This window comes from Rhodamnia argentea, chromosome 5 (genome assembly GCF_020921035.1).
Source record: "Rhodamnia argentea isolate NSW1041297 chromosome 5, ASM2092103v1, whole genome shotgun sequence".
Lineage (NCBI taxonomy): Eukaryota > Viridiplantae > Streptophyta > Magnoliopsida > Myrtales > Myrtaceae > Rhodamnia > Rhodamnia argentea.
Genome location: NC_063154.1, coordinates 11,220,903 through 11,233,149, shown reverse-complemented (window position 1 = coordinate 11,233,149; position 12,247 = coordinate 11,220,903). Strand labels below are relative to the sequence as shown.

The 12,247-nt window shown below is 41.8% G+C and overlaps 1 long non-coding RNA gene across 1 annotated transcript; it reads right to left on the bottom strand.

The window, feature by feature from the left end:
- Positions 1–823: 823 nt before the first annotated feature.
- LOC125315183 lies at positions 824–1,103 on the bottom strand. Its single transcript, XR_007198546.1, has 2 exons — positions 1,063–1,103; positions 824–988 (listed from the first exon to the last, which is right to left on the bottom strand). It is a non-coding gene; the product is annotated as an uncharacterized LOC125315183 (long non-coding RNA).
- Positions 1,104–12,247: the final 11,144 nt, after the last annotated feature.

Below are 12,247 nucleotides of genomic sequence, written 5' to 3'. Positions count from 1 at the left end.
CAAATTTACCCTAAACTATTTTTTTACCATGAAAAACCTCAAACTAGTGTACTTGTGATAAATTTATTCCAAATTATTTTTGAACCATCAAGAATCCTAAACTTGTACACCAGTGACAAATTTACTCCAAACCGATCCATTTATGATAAATTTATCCTCCGTTAGTTTCCGTTAAAATTTACAAATAAATTGTTAAGTTGAATAACAAGTGGCAGTTGACGGTTGTACTCACTTGGGGTTTTTATCATTTGTTTGTCACATGTGTCACTTTGAGATTTTTTTGTGATATTAACTCAATTTTATAGAAATTAATTGAGGGTAAATTTGTCATAAGTGTATCGGTTTGGGGTAAATTTATCGCAAATGTATCAATTTAGGATTTTTGGTGGTAAAAAAAATCATTTGGGATAAATTTGTTATAGGTATACTATTTTGGGGTTTTACGTGGTTAAAAAAATAATTTAAGGTAAATTTATTATATGTGTATCAATTTGAAATTTTTCGTAATATTAACTCCTCAAGGTTGTAATTTGGAGTTAATCTAGCTCGGTGGGCCTCAATGAGAATGGGGCCCACGTGTACGGCCCCTTGTTGTGAGTTTTGATGGTTGTTGATTATGGGGGTGAGCGGTTCTAGGTTCTTGGTAGGTTCCACCTAGAACCCGGAACCTACCGCTAGTACGAGTTCCTTAATTTTCGGAACCTAGAATCAATCTTGCATACCTTGGAACCTAGAACCTACTCTGTCACAAGTTCTAGGGTCCGGTTCTAGGGTACCCGCGATCCTGCCAATTTCCTTCGAGACAAACTCGACCTTGACATCTTTCTAACCCATAAACATAAATTCCATCATTCTCATAATAAGCCAATCATCCTAATCACAAATCATGATGTGATGAAACAAACACAAATTGCCAATTGAAAAACCACATGCATACAGCTTATCTCGAGCCTCCCTTCTAATTGCACGAGACTCGAAATTTAACGACCTGAAATTAAATGAAACAACAAATTAATTTAATTAGATTACATCAAATATCATTTTTGTTACTCTCTAGAGTACCTTCGAAGTTCAAATCTTCGATGGCTCGAGAAAGGGAGAGGGATAGCAAGTTTTCTCCTTCCCCAAGGGCTTGTCGTGGTCGCAGATTTATGCCGATTCCTTGAGCTCGCCTTTTGATTTCCAGAAGTAAAGCGAGATGGTTTGTTCTTTTTTCTTTTTATTGAACCGTCCTTTAGCAAAACCGTTGCAAAGGAGCTTGTTACTTGTGCCTTCACATGGTTGGCCGCAGTGATAGTCGGCAAGGAATTAAGAAACAGATGAGACTTGGGAGATGATGATAGCCAAGGAAGCAAGAGTTTGAGATATGAAAACCAAGCGTGCCGAATTGAGAGGAAAAAGTGAATTAAGAGATGACGACAAATGAAAATAGAAACTAGAAAGCTGAAACTAGAGTTTAGAACTTTAGACGCTCCGATTTCCGTTCCGGTTCGGTTCCATCGAGAACCGGGAGCCGGAACCCGCGGTTCCTAAAAATATGGAACCGGGAACCGGATCCTAGTTTACCGGAACCCGGAACCAAACCGGAACCGCTGGTTCGGTTCTCCGGTTTCTAGTTCTACCTTGGAACCATGCTCACCCCTAATTGATTGTAAGTTCCTTGTTCATATTGCAATTTTCTTTGTCACATACGGTCATCCGAGGAAAACAAAAATTGTACACATAAAAATATAAAATAGCAAGCCACCTCAAAGGATTATCTCCATTGATGACACACAGTACTCTAAATAATAGGTAAAATCTTTCTTCTTACTATTACCTACTTAATTCCTAAGTCGAATGTTCACTTTATTTTGTATTTTTCCCATTAAAACCCGAGATTTAGACAGGTAAAAAAGTTGCCATCCGTGCCTTCCCTCCTTTGATTGATGAGGTTTGAGAATATTTTGAGTGATGCTGCGTAATTCAAGTTTTTTTTTTTTTTTGGTTGAGAACTTTGAGAAATTGTGCCAATTTCATGGATACAATGCAAATGCCATAACTTTTGTACGATCGCTCAGTTGAGGGTTGTAACTTTTTTTGACCACTTAAGTGCTGTAGCTTCTACAAAAAATGTTCACTTAAATGCCATAATTTTCAATCGATCACATAAGTACCAATTTTTTTAATCGATCATTCAAGTGCCGTAAATCTAACATGACATTGTACTTGCGATGAATGTTTTTGAAAAAGTTAAGGCACTCAAGTGAGTTATATAGCACTCAAGTGATCGAAAAAAAGTTATAGCACTTGAGTTATTGAATAAAAATTATGGCACTTCAATGAGCGCCGTACAAAAGTTATGATGCTTGTGATGTCCCTTTCTCCAATTTTATAGGGACGCACAATATTTTTGCAAATGAAAATAACCTCTTTTTTCAAAAATTGAAATTCAACCTTTATTTTGAATATATTTTTCCCATCAAAGGAAGCCACGACTGTAAAGAGAGGATTAATGGTCGTCCTAGAAATTTGGTCGCATGAATACCATGATGACCCATCACTTTCTACATCGTCATCATCATCCTCGGTTTATCATGGTGTCTGTCACAGGCCATTTTTGTCGTGAAAGGGGTCAAAATAGTCCCAGCTCATGATTTGCGTGATGGTCCCAAAAAAAAAAAAAAAAATGAAAAAATCCACGTCCGACAGTTCACACGTCCACCTTGCGCCAACGTGTCGGAATGCGATTGCATGCCCAAAGACAAGAGATTGAAAGGGAACAAGCCAGCTGGGTTTTGGGGTGGTGAGCTGTCTGTCCCCCCTCCTCTTCTTTTGTCACCACGCGAGGATTTCGTGGATTCAATTAAGAAAAGATACTACGGTAAAAATTTGTATCATGACCGAGTTTATCAGAGCCATTGATCATATAATTCTGGCATATATGTCTCATAGATCAATGGTTATGATAATTTGGGATCCATGGACAGAGATCCACATAGAAACTTCTCCAAAATTGCCGAGGAAATAATATGCAACACTATAATAAGGTGAAATGATGTTTTTGTTATGTTGTGCTAAGATTCTAGAACTGAAACTTACCATATGAGGGTTGGTTCTCAATAGACCTGCCAAACGAGTGGGTTGGATAGGATTTAGATCAAGTCATAAATGATCCAACCTAAATTGACCCATTAACCCATTTATTACCCATTTATGCGTAGTGTAAATTTCTTGACTCATATCCGACCCGACTCATATTATTAAAACATTTCTATATTTAATCCAATCTAAGAAGAATTACTTCTTATAAGTTTTTCAAAAAATTATACTGCTAAATCATTGTGGATGATTTTTTTTTATAATTTTGAAAAAAATATGATTTTTTTTAGTTTCTTTTAAAAATATGGTTTTTTTATTTTATATTTTTTATGACTTTGACCCGATTTAACCTGCTTGCTCCCGTGGCTTATCGCGACATGATTGCTATCTCCATGTGAAAATATATATTTTTTGGTTGAAGTGAAAAAAATTTTTGGTAAAAAAGTGAAAATAATTGAAGAGCTGCACGTTCATCTCTTCTTTTTCATTGCTAAGAGACTCTCCCCCTCTCTCTCTCTCTCTCTCTCTCTCTCTCTCTTCTACCCTTCATGTTCATCTGGAACTTTTCTTCATTCCCTTTTTCTGCTTCTTCTTCCACGATGATGCCCGAGCTTTGTGGCAGAGCCCTCAAGTGCATGGCCACTAAAACTGAGCTCTGCCATAGAGCTCCCTTGGCCATAACTACCGTGGCCAAGCTCTGCTCTGGAGCTTACGTGGCTAGTCGTGTGTTTTCCTTTGGCTAGTTCACCTTCTGCTAGGTGAGGAGCTCCTCCAGGGCAGCCCACTGGAGTGCCTCCTCCTTGTCGCCACCGCCGTCTCCGGCAGAGGAGGCGGTAAGGGCAAGGTGGTCTCATCCGTGTTTCACGTTCAAGCAAAAAAATAAATAAATAAAAAATGAAAAGTAAAAGAAAGGTAGAGGCATTAAATGGGTTGTCTTAAATGGTTTGTAAATGGGTTCACAAAAGACGCATTTACGACCCATTTATTTTGGCTTCTTAATTGGATTGTCTTGTATAATGTTCCGCTAAGTTTGTTATAATCTATCTATGATTCATTTAAATGGTTATGAGTTATTAAATAAATTTTAGACCCATTTTGATTGGTCTAGTTCTCAATTTTTTGGTAGCCAGCTTTGTTAACACTGGGATTGGACCTACATCACCAGGTTCCAATGTCAACCCAAGAGCCGACCGAAGCATGTGTCATATATGAATACAATTCTTTCTAGTCAAGGATATTATGTCAAATCTATTCAATTTCAACAAGTATTTTCTATCATTTAGAAAGAAAAAGAAAGAGTAAAAGAATTTACCTTGGAACAGGGATAAAGGTGTTTAATATTATGTCAAATCTATTCAATTTCAACTAGTATTTTCTATCTTGGTTTTGTTCCAAGTACCTAGGTAAAACCAAGTTGGTTCAAGGGATGTAATCGGGAACTGAATCGATCAATGCCGGCTCCTAGTTGTTGGAACTGGAAACCGAACTGGTCCCCTTGTGAAAGGTTGGTTCCTACTTGTTGGAGCTCGAAATTAGATCGGTCCCCTGGTTCACAAGGGGCCCGTTCTAGTTGCCCACTCCTAATACATGCATATGAGAAATTTAAATATTTTTTAGGACAAATTAATCAAACATGATTAAACCAACATTAATGGTTAACTTGAAAATTTCAGTTACATAATAACTTGATGCTGATGATCCTTACTGCGAGAGCGTAATAAAAATAAAGAACGGCTTGAACAAAAGGGGTTATGCTAAACTTGATTTTTCGGATGATGCATTTGCAAACGATGATTAGTAACTTAATGCTATTTATAAAATAGTTTTAAATGACACCAAAAGAGGAAGCAATAGAATACTAATCCAAAGAGATATTGACACTTTTAAGATTTTTTTTCCTGTGTTTATTTTTTTCGTCAGAGTTTCTGCTTTCGCTTGAGTAAGTAAAAAGATTGTGGGCATGTTGACAAAAGGGCCATTAGTGGGCTGGGAGAGCCCAAGCATGTAAAGAGGATTTTCATGTTTGCTGGGCTCATCCCTATAAATGACTCGCCAGTGTTTATTTTTAATCTTTGTACGTAAATTGTCTAGACCAGCTTTCACTAGATCCACATCAATTATACCATGTACTGGTTGACATTAAGGGTTATAAATCGTTTCTTAGATTAACTTGAATCCGATCAATCATTTAGGAAAAAAATTTTCAGGAAAAGCACTTAGAAATCGAGAATCTATTAGGGAATTATTCTTTGAAAGTTAGACTTCAACGAAGTATGCAATTTCAAAGAAATGAATTAGCTAGTCTTATAAGGATTTCAAAAGGACACGAAAAAGTGAAGCTAGTAAAATGAGCTGGTAAGAATCGTAGAGCAAACATATAGCGAAGTTAAATGAAGCATGAGCCAATCACGCTGTTCGTGTGACATGCATCTCTACCCCTTTCTATTACAATCTCGAAATCGCTTACTAATGATCAGCTTGATTCTCCACACGTCATTACCACATGACACATCCGATGCACAAGCACCTTCTCGAATCATCCGATATTTCATATGATGTGTCACAAAACTTCAGTTGGACATAAGGGTTAACCAACAATTGAAGCACCGCAAAAAGTTGCAGCAAACTAGTTGTGCTTGGTAGGCTAAGTTTATTTTACATTTGAGCAACAAAGTTCGTCGTGGTTCTCTACCTCTCAGTGGCTGCCATCTCAATCCTCATGCTGCTAGTTGAAGCCATGAATCGGCAGGTTTCCCGCCACACCATTTACAACAACACTCGCATCCTCACCCTCTTGGTGAAGGATCGGTGGCTCGCAATCCACATTGTGGGACGCGGTGTCCTCTGGTTTGAGTGCTTTCTCTAGGTAATGTGACTCTTGATTGGAGTTTCAGTTGTAGCAAATTGCTTAGTCCAAATTAGGGTTTGAAGGATTTGGAAATGGTTTGATTTTTTTTGAATTTGGGTTTCTATTTGAGGAAAACATGTAGACGACGTCCTTTAGAGCTACTAACGCTGACTAGGCATGCTAGCATGCCACGTCGATTTGGGAAATTGATAAAAGACTGCTACATCTCATTTTTAGCTTTTCAAATCTGAGCTGACACTTAATTGATGGGTTTTTTCTTTAAAGTGTAATTTAAATGATTAACCAAAAGTTTTGGCACCAAAGTGAGTATCGTATGAAGATTGTAGCACTTTCAATGTTCTTTTTCCTATTCAAAAGATATGAAGAACATGAAGGATTGTTGTGCATACTTTAATGACAGTGTGAGATAATAGTCGAGCGGATATCTTGTCAGAATCCGAATTTTCGTAATTAAATTAACAAGCCCGAGATCCTCATTTTAGCTGCCACCGCTCCATCACCGAGTCAACGGTCTCTCCTCCCTACCCGCGCGATGCCAAGAACAAGGAAGGGTCACCCATAGTCGTTTCTTCATTGTTTTAGCTCCCGTTTCTTCGTATGCATTCCTCGAGCAAGTAATTTACTAACCCTTCCTACTAAATTCCCTATTGTAACTATCTGGCGTGAAATGGAGTTGTTTGAGTTGAATTAGAGTGGAACCGAAGGCGTTCTTGCGAGATGGAGTAAACCACCTTGCATGTGTAATTTGATTGCTGATATGGAATCCTTGAGGGATGAGTAACGGCAAAAGGACACATGGAGTACCAATATTTATGCACGGCGCTCACTTTAGCGTCAATATTTTTATTGGATCACTTAAGTATCAAATCGGAGAAAAATGATCACTTAAGTGCCAATTTTGGCAAAAAATGATCACTTAAGTGCTAATTCGGCCAAACAAGTGCATGTGGCATTTTTATTAATTGTTTAATATTTTGTGAAATTTTTAAAAAAAGTCTGTCCACATGACGTCCACATGGCAATTTTTCTTTTAAAATTCAGTCTACCTGGTCGCCACGTGGACTTTTAAACTAAAAATTAAGTTAATTTTTTTTAAAAAAATAAAAGTAAAAAGAAAAATAACTTAAAAATAAAAAAAAACTTGCAGTTGCAACGGTAAGGGCTGTAAGCCCTCGCCGCTACCCACCATTGTCGACATGGCTGGCAATGGGTGGTGGAGTGGCAAATGGGGTCGCCGATCCCTTGTGACCCCCGTCGAGGCCTCGCTAGGGGTCGGCAAGGCCTCGCGGACCCATTGCGAGGCTCGACCTCGCCCGGCTTTGGACAATTCCGGCATGTGAAGTACATTATAATCGCTCCGTGTGGTCGTGGTTGGGCGATTCTGGCTTTGCCTAGCCATGGCAAGGCCATTTCAGCCTCGCCCAGCCATGGCAAGGCTCGACCTCGCTCGAGATCCGGGGAGGTCGAGCCTCGCCGTGGGGTCCGCAAGGTTTCAGCTTGATTCTCCATGCGTCATTACCACGTGACACATCCGATGCACAAGCACCTTCTCGAATCATGCGATATTTCATATGATGTGTCACAAAACTTCAGTTGGACATAAGAGTTAACCAACAATTGAAGCACCACAAAAAGTTGCAGCAAACTAGTTGTGCTTGGTAGGCTAAGTTTATTTTACATTTGAGCAACAAAGTTCGTCGTGGTTCTCTACCTTTCGGTAGCTTCCATCTCGATCCTCATGCTGCTGGCCGAAGCCATGAATCGGTAGGTTTCCCGCCACACCATTTACAGCAACACTTGCATCCTCATCCTCTTGGTGAAGGATCGGTGGCTTGCAATCTACATTGTGGGACGCGGTGCTGATGTTCTTCGTCATCTCCTTTGCTATGTTTTACCACGAGGGGAGTGGGACATCTGCGTTTAATTAGGGTTTTGGAGTGGTGTCCTATGATTGAGTGCTTACTCTATGTGATGTGACTCTTGATTGGAGTTTTAGTTGTAGCAAATTGTTTAGTCTAAATTAAGGTTTGAAGAATTTGGAAATGGTTTGATTTTTTTTCGAATTTGGGTTTCTATTTGAGGAAAAACATGTAGACGATGTCCTTTAGAGCTACTAATGCTGACTCGGCACGCTATCAAGGCCGCACCTCATTTTAGCCGCCACCGCTCCACCACCGAGTCGGCAGCCGCTCCTCCCTACCCGTGCGACGTTGTGAACAAGGAAGGGTCACCCGGAGTCATTTATTCATCGTTTTCGCTCCCACTTCTTCGTAGACATTCCTCGGGCAAGTAATTTACTAACCCTTCCCACTAGATTCCCTATTGAAGCTATCTAGCGTGAAATGGAGTTGTGACGCACTGAAAATTCAATGTCAGAATTGCCCTAAGTTGTGAAATGACCAAATTGCCCTAGCCAAAATGCGAAATTACCAAATCGCCCCTAGGATTTTGAAGAGCTTCAAGACAAAGTAAATTATGATGGTGGGCCCCGTTCTTATCATTTAAGCCTCAATAGTCAAAATTTTACACACACTCTCTCTTTTCTCTCTCCTCCAAGTGCACGGCAGCCACTCTACCGCACCCCGGAACCGATTCTCCCCTGCTCCCTCTTCTTTTTCTTCTTCCTTTTCCTTCTTCTTCTGTTTTTGTTGCAATGTCAACAACCCTCAGCTCATAGAACCTACACTTTACTCCACCACCTCTGTCCCGACACTCACGACCTCCTCCAACGCCATTCGTCCACCTACGGCCGCTGCGAAGCCGCCGAAGAGCCCCGAATAGCCCCAAACCCGAGATTCTGCCCTACCTCCCTTGTTTCATGCTCGAGGCATGTTTTACTGCTGTCCCGTCTCTTCCGCAACTTCCTTCGACCCCCACGGACCTCCCCCTGACGTCGTCCAGCCACCACGAGGTCACACCGCAGCCATAGCACGCCGGAATAGCCATGAACAACCCTATTCTGCCACCGCCCGTCTTGTTTTTCACCGCCCTGCTCTGCATCGTTTGTAGTTATTGCTGCCACTGTTCTGCCACCTTACTCAACTACCTCCGGCCACTACACACCTTCCGACACTCCCTCGGACCCTTACCGACAACCCCACGAAACCCCGACGTTGTTGGAACCTCGATCAGCCCTCAATCGAAGCCGTGCCTCCTCCCTTGCACCATTCCCCCGTTTCTGCCACTACGCCTTCTGTTAGTTGCTGCCGTCGCCTCCTTTGGCCACCGCAAGCCACCTTCGACCACCCACATGTCCTCCGACATCCCTTCAAACCTCCACCGTCGATCTCGGAATTATTCATGGCCTATAGACCATCGAAACAGCCACCATAGCCCCCGGTTCCGCCCCGTCGTGTACGCCCTATTTCTCGCCCAAGTGCCTTATTCACGGGCCGGTTTCGCGGACCGTGGCCTGTTTTGGCCTGGGTCGTGTGCCTACTTGCTTGGCCCGTAGCCGAGCCCGTGTTCCGAGTGTGTCAAGTGTGCCGAGCCCATGTGCCGAGTGTGTCGAGCCCATGGCCGAGCTCATGTGCCACTATTCCCGGGCTGTGTGCCAAGCCCGTGGGCCAAGTTTCCGTGAGTCCGATCGAATCCAAGTATGCGTCCGAAGGTTTTCGAGGACCACCATCGCATTTACCTCGCCTACTTGATGGTGAGTTGACCTCTAATCCTTGGTTAGGTCGCTAATTACGTTCGGATTAGTTTATTTAGATCATTAGGTGTTTAGGTAGTTCGATTAGGGCCGGTTTAGGTTAGAAACTTGGTTTGGGCTCAATGGCCTTAATTGGTTAGGCTAGTCCGGTTAGCTAGGATTTTGTGGCTGATTGAATTAGGTTGATTGATTGAATGATTATTATTACTTGATTACGAGCGAGCAATAGGTTAGGGACGAGCGTACGTTAGATTGACAAATCGGATTGGTTAATAATGAATTGATATATGAATTGAGTCTAAATAAGCGAGATTGGGTTAAATTCTCATATGAAGATGCTTGGCCTTGCTTGAATCGATCGTTTATACCGATTGTCCGATTGAATGGATTGATTATCTGTTGATTAATTGAATGTTTGATTTAGGGGTAAATCGCCTCGTTGTGCACGCAGAGTTGATTGGATAATTCTATGCATTCATATGACCACATTTGCCATCAATTGCATGTATTGGCATGAAAACGGCCTTGGGCCAAGTCACGAACATATCGTGTGAGCATATGGCTAAAAATGGAATTATGAACTGATGGATTGACAAGTGTGTTTGAATGGTCATAAAATGGATCTTCCCCGATAATGTCGTGCCGTGTTGATCGGAGTTCCACGACTTGTTAGATGCATGCCTTTCCTTGTTGTCGGATTGAGTAGATGCCGGTTGTAGCTTGTGACGGATCGAAGCCCTTATAGGGATTCCTGGTAGTTCCGTGCTGTGTCGATCATAATCACACGGACTATCAAATATCGTCACCGGAAGTAAGGGATGATGCCCGATCTTGCCAGAAGAGCATTAACTTTTTATTGTGCTATGCACCAACTGTCCAGTGTGCAAGGCCAAACGCCCGTAAATAATTAAACCGTATGCAATTGTGACTCGTTCATGGGCGAGTGTGTGCATCTTGACTATGAAATCTGGTTTGGGACGGATTGAGTAGAACGACGGAGGCACATATTCGCATGTGTCCGAGTTATCATTGCATTTTGTGTGGTAATCTGGTGGATGAGTTGCATGCTGTTGAGATATTTGCATTGAGGTATGCGATTGATTGATAAGACGTTCTGAATGAGCCGATGTAATGCCTAACCCGTAAGTTGATTGATATGACTGTCGCATCACATTTTGCATTATATTATATGTGGCTTCTGGCGGGTAAGCTCGCATGTGATTGAAAATTTTATACTATGATTCCGTTACTACTTAGTAGGGGTTCCGAGCGAATCAACGTCCTAGAGGCTTAGGCATTGACTCATTGAAATTTATATCTCACCCAATGGTTGTTAAACCATTTTCGGGTTCTAAGTGATGGAACTAGTAGTTCTTTGAAAAGTTGATAAGGACGAAGGTGATGTAGCCTTATTTAGGGTAGATACGAGGTTGATCCTACCCGGCCCCGAAGTATGGGGCCAATTAGTGTGTCATCTCGGTTGACCTATAACGTGTCTGTAAACGAAATTGTGTTTTTCAATTAATGCATTTTTCTACTTGCCTATCCCTATCTTATATTATTGTCCAGGAATAGTATACGTTTCCGCATGCATAGTTAATCTCAAGGGTTGGTAGCGTGCCTAGGACACTATCCTTTTAACCCGAGGGACAAGAAGGCAAGGATGCCGTGTGCTCGAGGATTGTGGCGTGACGGGAGTTGTTTGAGCTGAATTAGAGTGGAACCGAAGACGTTCTTGCGAGGTGGAGTAAGCCACCTTGCATGTGTAATCCGCTTGCCGATCCGGAATTCTTGAGGGATGAGTAATGGTAAAAGGACATATGGAGCGCCAATATTTATGTACGGCACTCACTTTAGTGCCAATATTTTTATCGGATTACTTACGTGCCAAATTGGTAAAAAAATGGTCACTTAAGTGCCAATTTTGACAAAAAATATCACTTAAGTGCCAATTCTGGCCAAATAGTGCACATGGTGTTTTTATTAATTTTTTAATATTATGTGAAAGTTTTTTTAAAAAGTCTATCCTTATGGCGTCCATGTGGCAATTTTTCTTTTAAAATTCAATCCACCTAGACGCCACATGGACTTTTAAAGAAAAAATTAAGTTCATTTAAAAAAAAAAACTAAAAGTAAACAGAAAATTAATAAAAAAAATAAAAAAAAACTTGCAATTGCATCGGCAAGAAGGGTGAGCCCTCGTCGTTGTCCACCATTACCGGCATGGCCGGTGATGGGTGGTGGAGTGGCCAATGGGGTTGCCGATCCCCTATGACCCCTGTCAAGACCTCACTAGGGGTCAGCAAGGCCTCTTAGACCCATTGCAAGGCTTGACCTCGCTTAGATGTGGACAATTCTGACATGTGAACTACACTATAATCGCTCGGCGTGGCATGGTTGGGCGATTTCGGCTCGGCCCAACCATGGCAAAGCTCGACCTTGCCAAGATCCGGGTGAGATTGAGCCTCGCCGTGGGGTCCGCGAGGTTTCAGCCGGGCTTCGCCGATGCCTAGCGACGCCTTGGCGGGGGTCACCGGGGCTTGGCGATCCCTCGGGCACTCCCCTACCCATCGCCGGCTGGCGATGGTGGGCGGCGATAACGGCGAGGGTTCACAGTCCTTGCCTATGCAACTTTAATTTTTTCT